The sequence below is a fragment of the Saccopteryx leptura genome, chromosome 5 (assembly GCF_036850995.1).
Source record: "Saccopteryx leptura isolate mSacLep1 chromosome 5, mSacLep1_pri_phased_curated, whole genome shotgun sequence".
Classification (NCBI taxonomy): Eukaryota; Metazoa; Chordata; class Mammalia; order Chiroptera; family Emballonuridae; genus Saccopteryx; species Saccopteryx leptura.
The window spans coordinates 213,042,950-213,051,629 of NC_089507.1; the positions used below are offsets into that span (position 1 = coordinate 213,042,950).

The following is an 8,680-nucleotide window of genomic DNA, read 5'->3' on the forward strand; positions in this document are numbered from 1 at the left end:
CTGCAGTGCTCCAATGGAACTTCTCCAAGACCTATGATAGCATCTCTCTCTGGTTTAAAGCCCCCAATGGTCTTTCTTTGCACTTAAGAATAAAATAAAATTTACTTTGGCTCTTGGGGCCCTCTGTGGTTCGCACACCCCCCAACCCCATCTTTACCACAATGTCCCACTGGCCTCTCTTCTGGATTTCCTAATAGCCTAATGCTGGACTTTATGAATTCATCCTCTGTCTTTTCTCTCTTATTTTCCATTTCTGTCCTATTTCATTTTCTGAGAGATTTCCTTATTTGTATATAGTAATACTTTTATGAATTATTTTTGCTATTATATTTTTTTATTTTATTTATTTTATTTTATTTATTCATTTTTAGAGAGGAGAGAGAGAGGGAGAGAGAGAGAGACAGAGAGAGAGAAGGGGGGAGGAGCTGGAAGCATCAACTCTCATATGTGCCTTGACCAGGCAAGTCCAGGGTTTCGAACCAGCGACCTCAGCATTTCCAGGTCGATGCTTTATCCACTGCACCACCACAGGTCAGGCGCTATTATATTTTTAATTTCCTCTTTTGGAGCATCTTGTCTTTGCTTTATAGATGCGCTATTTTATACTGTATCTCAGAGGATGCTTATTGGTTTTTTAAAGAGCATTGTCTTCATAGCAAATCTGGAGTCCACCCACTATTTGTCTATTTCCTCTTTCTTTTTTGTTTTCCACTTCTTGATGCTCTCTTTCTTTTTTTTTTTTTTTTAAAGTAAACTGTTTTTTTTCCTTTTTTCTTTTTTTTAATTTTTATTTTATTTATTCATTTTAGAGAGGAGAGAGAGAGAGAGGAGAGAGAGACAGGGGGGAGGAGCTGGAAGCATCAACTCCCATATGTGCCTTGACCAGGCAAGCCCAGGGTTTCGAACCGGTGACCTCAGCATTTCCAGGTCGACGCTTTATCCACTGCACCACCACAGGTCAGGCGATGCTCTCTTTCTTAGTGAAGGTTTCTCTCAAATCAACTATCTGGTGATCCTTTGCTGTCCCTTCATATTTAAGATTGAGTCATTACAAAGGTATTTAAAAGCTCTGTGTTTACAAGAAAAGTTTGTCAGTTGGTGAGTTTCATTATAGGATGATAAAATGGGGACCTACTTGCTTTATTGGAAGACCCTCAGTATTTATTCTTCCAAAGTTAGTCAACTGTAAGTTTCTCCCAAAATTAATTCCCTGCTATCCTGCCTGGAGATTATATGTCTTGCTGTTAGAATTCTTGGAGTAAAACGGAGCAAGAGGATGGAGCGATTTTCATCATTCAGTACAAAAACATTCACCTCATCCCTGCTTTCAGTGTGGTATCCAGCCTTCTCAGCTATAATCTTGAGCTATGCCTGGTATATCAGTCTGAGTCTTCTCTTGTTCAATATTTCCCCCCCCACACAGAATAACCCCCCAGGGTTCTGCCAAGGAGAGGGAGGGGTAGCTGCCTAACTAAGGATGAAGAGGAGAAGTGGTAGTTTAACTTCTTATAGACTTTCAGCCACGCCCCCTCTTCTCAGCCCCTCACGTATCTCTGCTGCTGTAGTTATCTGCTCCTGACCTTCTTTTTTTTTTCTTTGAAGCTGGAAACGGGGAGAGACAGTCAGACAGACTCCCGCATGCGCCCGACAGGGATCCACCCGGCACGCCCACCAGGGGCCCAGGGGCGAAGCTCTGCCACGACCAGAGCCACTCCAGCGCCTGGGGCAGAGGCCAAGGAGCCATCCCCAGCGCCCGGGCCATCTTTGCTCCAATGGAGCCTTGGCTGCGGGAGGGGAAGAGAGAGACAGAGAGGAAGGGGGGGGGGTGGAGAAGCAAATGGGCGCTTCTCCTATGTGCCCTGGCCGGGAATCGAACCCAGGTCCCCCGCACGTCAGGCCGACGCTCTACTGCTGAGCCAACCGGCCAGGGCCATTCTTTTTTTTTTAAAGTTTTTTTTTTTTTATTGATTTCAGTGAAAGAGGAAGAGAAAGGAGAGATAGATAGAGACAGAGAGAGGCAGGAACATCAATCCATTCTTGTATGTGCCCTGACACGGGAATCGAACTGGCAACCTCTGCGCTTCAGGTGATGCTCTAACCCACCGAGCTATCCCGTCAGGGCTCCAGTTCCTGACATTCTAGTGTCCGGCAATATGAAAACTGCTTGTCTCATTAGTATACACTTCTCAAGCATCTGGAATTCAGTTTTCTCGGCTAAACTTTCCATCTTCCAAAAATCTGTTGATCTCCCTCATTTGCCATTGTCTTTCTTATTCCCCTTGTCCTCATGATGAATTGATAACTTTAAAAATATTAACTTACTGTAATTTCAGTGATTTTGGAAACGAGGGAGAATAGAAATGAACATGTCTTTAATCTGTCCATGTAAACAAAAGGTCGCAAGACTGTTGATATGCTCACTCTTTTGCTCCCATAGCAAGTGTCAAAACCAGGTAAAACTCCACTCTCATGAGGCTGATGTGGAAACAGCCTGGGTCTGAGAATTGCAGTATGTGTTTTCAAGTCAACATTTCTTGGTCGGTTTGAGATTAGCTAAGTTAAGTTTTCTGACTATCTCTTTCTTCACCTGTAACATGGTGATAATCATCCCTACACAGCCTATCTTCCTTGCAATAACCAAGTAGGATAAGTGATATAAATGTACAAATACACATCAGTATATATAATTTATCATTGACTCGATTACCAACAGTCAAACATATGTGGAGGGGCAGGGTCACAGAGTAGAAAGAGTATGAGCTTCAGAGTCACACAGACCTGGACTCGAATCCCATCTCTTTACTCGTTGTGTGATATTGGGTGACTTAGCCTCTCTGAGCTTCATTTTCTTGTTTATAAAATGACTATAGCCTGACCGGGCGGTGGCACAGTGGATAGAGCGTCAGACTGGAATGTGGAAGACCCATGTTCGAGAACCCGAGGTTGCCAGCTTCAGTGCAGGCTCATCTGGTTTGAGCAAAGCTCACCAGCTTGGACCCAAGGTCGCTGGCTCGAGCAAGGGGTCACTTGGTCTGCTGAAGGCCCGCGGTCAAGGCACATATGAGAAAGCAATCAAGGAACTAAGGTGTTGCAACGAAAAACTAATGATTGATGCTTCTCATCTCTCTGTTCCTGTCTGTCTGTCCCTATCTATCCCTCTCTCTGTCACTGTAAGAAAAAATAAAACATTGACAAGGCTGTTGTGAGGATTAAGTGAGATAATGCATAAACATATCTGCTGTAGGGCCCGACACTTAGTACATACTCAGCAGATGTTAATGCTTCCTCTTATCCCACCAATTTGGGACCAGCTTTCTTACGCTCACATGAAAATCCTGAGCTTGTATTTCCTCAATTAATGCTAAACCACATTAGTAATTAGCATCTTAGGTCATCAGTAGTCCTTGTAAAGGCTGTCTACTTGCTGTTTTCCCAGGACCAAATTATAAGGCGAGCAGCCCAAATTGAAAGAGTTCAGCATACCTATCCTTTGAAGTGGTAACAGGTTATTGCTGAGGCATCTTTAGGAGTACTTTGTTATGAAATAAGACACAAAACTAACAATGAATATGAAAAGATATCAGAGACTAGTACTGGAATACTGGAAAAAGCATACTCAAGAAATGATCTTTAGATAAACTGGTTATTTTGTTTTTCTATTTGATAACTCACGAAAACCCAGAGGCTGGGCAGGCTTTATTATACTGTTTAAAGATGAAGAAATTAAGGCATGAGTATAAAAGTGACTTGCTCAAGATTCATTAGTTATCAAGGAACAATCAAGAACTTCAAACTTGGTTTTTTTGAGTCCTCATTCAGTGCTTTTTATTTTATTTATTTATTTATTTTTTATTATTATTTTTTTCTGTATTTTTCTGAAGCTGGAAACGGGGAGAGACAGTCAGAATCCCGCATGCGCCCGACCAGGATCCACCCGGCACGCCCACCAGGGGGTGACGCTCTGCCCACCAGGGGGCGATGCTCTGCCCCTCCGGGGCATCGCTCTGTTGTGACCAGAGCCACTCTAGCGCCTGGGGCAGAGGCCAAGGAGCCATCCCCAGCGCTCGGGCCATCTTTGCTCCAGTGGAGCTTTGGCTGCTGGAGGGGAAGAGAGAGACAGAGAGGAAGGAGAGGGGGAGGGGTGGAGAAGCAGATGGGTGCTTCTCCTGTGTGCCCTGGCCAGGAATCGAACCCAGGACTTCTGCACTCCAGGCCAACGCTCTACCACTGAGCCAACCGGCCAGGGCCTCATTCAGTGCTTTTTAAAACAAGACTGTGAATAATATCGTTATGAACAGATGAGAGGCATCACCTCGTAGTTGCAGCACGTCAGTTGTTCATTGATTGGTCCTCATGTGCCTTGACTGGGGGCTCCAGCTGAGCCAGCAACCTTGGGCTCAAGCCAGCAACCATGGGTTTTTATTTTTATTTTTACAGGGACAGATAAAGAGTCAGAGAGAGGGATAGATAGGGACAGACAGACATGAATGGAGACAAATGAGAAGCATCAATTATCAGTTTTTCGTTGTGACACCTTAATTGTTCATTGATTGCTTTCTCATATATGCCTTGACCGCAGGCCTTCAGCAGACCAAGCAACCCCTTGCTCGAACCAGCGACCTTGGGTCCAAGCTGGTGAGCTTTTTCCTCAAGCCAGATGAGCCCGCGCTCAAGCTGGCAACCTCGGGGTCTCGAACCTGAGTCCTTCTGCATCCTGCTCTGACACTCTATCCACTGCGCCACCACCTGGTCAGGCAACCATGGGGTTTTGAACCTAGGAGTTCAGTGTCCCAGGTCAATGCTCTATCCACTGCACCGCCACCTAGTCAGGGAAATATGGAATATTTTAAGGCCTATGAATACATGAAGTTTAGTATATAATTGAAAGTTATAATCATTAGCTTACTGTTGGGCAGCTGGAGACCTGGAGTGGTGCTGAGCATCAAGAATGGCCCAGAATATTCAAGTAGTCTGTTCTGGATTTCTCATTATCTTTTGGGGACTCCATAACTTGGCAACTGTATCTATAAAACAAGAAAATCACAGTGCTCTCCCTTACCATTATGGAAAGAAATACATGCCTATGTTTTGCAGAGTCCTAGATGAAAGACAAATACAAATGATGGATAGGAAAATACAGTGATGATTTGTGTTGATGTTCTTCTTAGTTTGGTGTAAGTAGATCCATCTCTTGGAAAGCCTGGTAAAGCTTAGCCACCATTGCTCTGAGCTGTTTGCCAACTCCCCAGGGAATTTTGGCTTTTTCTCTGAAACGAACTACAACCTTTGGGAAAAACTCTGAAGAATGTCCATCGAAGTAGCCAGGTTAGGGAGCTCATGCCTGGCACCATGCTGTAAAGGAAAATAATTCTTTTCACAAAAGTGGCCAAGACTATTTGCCAAGCACACCAGCATTTCCCAAACAGGGGATGGAGATAAAAGAGGCTTTAAGACTTTGTGTGTCTCTGTTAGTGTGAACTGAGTAACTTAAGGGTGATTTCCTATGAGCTCCTCTCTACTTCTATCATTTTTCTCCGTCCCCCTCCCCCCATTTCATTTGTCTCACAGTCTTCATTTTCCTAGTGGAACAGGCTTTCCAAAGATCTTTGGATACAATGTTTCCTCTCTCCTCTTCAAGGCCTTCTCAAAGTAACTTGGGGATTGTCATGTTCCAAATTGTTACTTCTCAGAGACCCAGGAGATAAAAAGCATACAACAGTGGCAATTTGATACTGTCTAAAGATATTTTTGGTTGTCACAGCTAGGGGAAGAGTGCCATTGGCATCTAGTACAGCAATTTTCCGATGGTGTGCCACAAGAATTTTTAAAATACATAATACCTATTTAGTAAGGGGCACTGACCTCCTTTCCCTTAGATTGTCAAATAAGGAAATGACAATAGTCCACACAAAAGCCTCCCAGTGTGGACCTGACCTGTGGTGGCGCAATTGGATAAAGCATCAACCTGGAATGCTGAGGTTGCCAGTTCGAAACCCTGGGCTTGCCTGGTCAAGGCACATATGGGAGTTGATGCTTCCTGCTCCTCCTCTCTCTCTCTCTCTATCTCTCTTCTCTCTAAAAATGGAATAAATAAAGTCTTTAAAAAAAAAAAAAAGCCTCCCAGTGTGAATCAATCAAATATATACTTTTTTGGTTGTTGATCAGATTAGCAAAATATGTATTTTTTGGCATGCCACAGGATTTTAGTAGTTTATGTGTGCCATGAGATGAAAAAGGTTGAAAATCGCTGATGTAGTATATAGAGGGCAGGGAGACTGCTAAAACTCCTACAGTGCACAGAACAGCTCCCAACAACAAAGAATTATCTGGCCCAAAATGTCAACAGTGCTCGTATATACAGGTATCAGTAAAGACTACTGAGGAGGCAGTGCTGCCTCCTGATGAATGCTGGTACTCAAGGCGGTAAAGGGCCCCCCTGGCATCCACTCTGGACTTTGATCCCCAGGTTACCTGCTTTTGTTGGCTGTATGATTTTGGACTAATAATTATTCAATGCTATGAAAGCAGTTTCCTCTTCAGGAAAAGAGGCTAATAAAGTATCATTCTCACTAAGATGTAAGCTTCTTGGAGGTAGGAACCTAATTTTATCTGCTCATGCTTAGACTGGGCACCAGTACTCAATGGGGAGTACTAAATATAAATTATATTTGTGAATTATCACCCACAGTTGTTTTGAGGCCTAAAGCCTCAAAATGATAGAAGTGGAGAGCCCATATTAGGTGATCTGAAGTACAGTGAGGAGAAAAGCAGCCCCTAATAGTGGGGGCTAGGCTGACACTGTCAGCTAGGATACAATGTCTTATTGAACATAAACAATTTCATTGGATACCAACCTCAAAGTCACTGTACCCATGATGGATCAAGACAAAAACAGAACCACTCCAGCCTGACCAGGTGGTGGTGCAGTGAATAGAGCATCGGACTGGGATGCAGAGGACTCAGGTTCAAAACCCCAAGGTCGCCAGCTTGAGTGCAGGCTCATTCAGCTTGAGCGTGGGTTCAAAGACATGACCCCATGGTCACAGGCTTGAACCCAAAGGGTGCTGGTTTGCAGCCCAAGGTCACTGGTTTGAGCCCCCAAGTCGCTGGCTTGAGCAAGGGGTCACTCGCTCTACTGTAGCCCCTCAGTCAAGGCACATATGAGAAAGCAATGAACAACTAAGGTGCCACAATGAAGAACTGATGCTTCTCATCTCTCTCCCTTTCTGTCTGTCTATCCCTATCTGCCTCTCTTTCACAAAAACAAAAAAACCCAAAACAAAAACCACTCTGCAATCATGTCTGAATACAAACAAAAAAGAACATTGTACCAACTTTAAGACCAAATATCCCCCCTACCCTGGGTAACATGAGGTACTGCTGCTTAACTAATCACTGTTTTAACCTCTCTTGGGTCTTCTCCTTTTACAGATTAAGAATTGACAAATACCCCATCATAAAATTACCTCCAATTTTTATTTTTACAGACAGGAAGGGAGACAGATAAGCATCAACTCGTAGTTGTGGCACTTTAGTTGTTCATTGATTGCTTTCTCATATGTGCCTTGATTGGGGGGGCTCCAGCTGAGCCAGTAAACCCTTGCTCAAGTCAGTGACCTAGGGCTTCAAGCCAGCGACCATGGGTTCATGTCTATGATCCCACACTCAAGCTGGTGACCTCAGGGTTTTGAACCTGGGTCCTCAGCATCCCACGTGCACACTCTATCCACGGTGCCATCACCTAGTGAGGCTACCTCCACTTCCTAATAGCATCCAATTCGGAGAGCAGGTCTGCTTCCTTGAACCCAACCCCAAATCCTGTAAATTCCTTCCAGCACCCTCTTTACGAGATGCCCACGGTCTTGTGTCATCTTGTGTCTCCCCTTCTTGCAAGGAAACAATAAGCCCAAATTTGTTCAACCGTAGGGGTGTTCTCGGTGACCTTTGGCTGGAGGGCAGTTACAAACCTGAGAGCTCCCTATAGGGTAGTTGCTATAATTATGCCTCAGGGAAAAAGCATGATGCAGCCACAGCGTTCAAGCAGGGACTAAACAAACACGGGTTTGGTTAGATCGTTGTCCAGACACGCAGAGGTCGCCCATTCCATCCTGGTCAGGGCACGTACAGAAACAGATCGATGTTTCTGTCTCTCTAAAACCAATAAGTACATTAAAATAAAAATAAAAGTGTTCTGAGGCATCCTGACCTCCTGCTTCTTGCCCCGCCGCTTCTCCTCAGGGTACGTCTTTTCTCTTCCGTCTACAGAAGGGACTCCTGGCTCCCGACTTCCCAGGCTGAAATCCCGCATGTTACGGTCAATTTCCCATGAAGGCTATTCCCCCGGCGAGAGGAGCGCCTCCAGCTCCAACCACGAGTTCCTCAGGCGCTAAAATGCCCCACATGGGTCCCGCAGAGGGAGTCGCAGGAAAACTAAAGCTTCGGCGGGTTCATATCCCTGAGTGGCGCACCCTCCACCCTAACCCGGGACACACGGCCCCCCAGTCACGCTACAAGCAGCGTGGAACCGCGCGGGCTCGCCCCGCTGCGGAAGGCAGAAGGAAAAGGCAACACCTGCAAAACCGGACCCTTCCGGCGTCCTCCTCAGACGTCACGCACGCGCGTGGGTCGCTGGGCGGCCGCCGCGCACTTGCCTGCCCCTTCTAGAAGGGACTACACGTCC

General features: G+C 45.3%; 1 long non-coding RNA gene across 1 annotated transcript; it reads right to left on the reverse strand.

Moving 5' to 3' along the window:
- Window positions 1-4,684: 4,684 nt before the first annotated feature.
- LOC136405084 (uncharacterized) lies at window positions 4,685-8,641 on the reverse strand. Its single transcript, XR_010751462.1, has 3 exons — window positions 8,207-8,641; window positions 4,907-5,024; window positions 4,685-4,822 (listed from the first exon to the last, which is right to left on the reverse strand). It is a non-coding gene; the product is annotated as an uncharacterized lncRNA (long non-coding RNA).
- Between the last annotated feature and the right edge of the window lie 39 nt (window positions 8,642-8,680).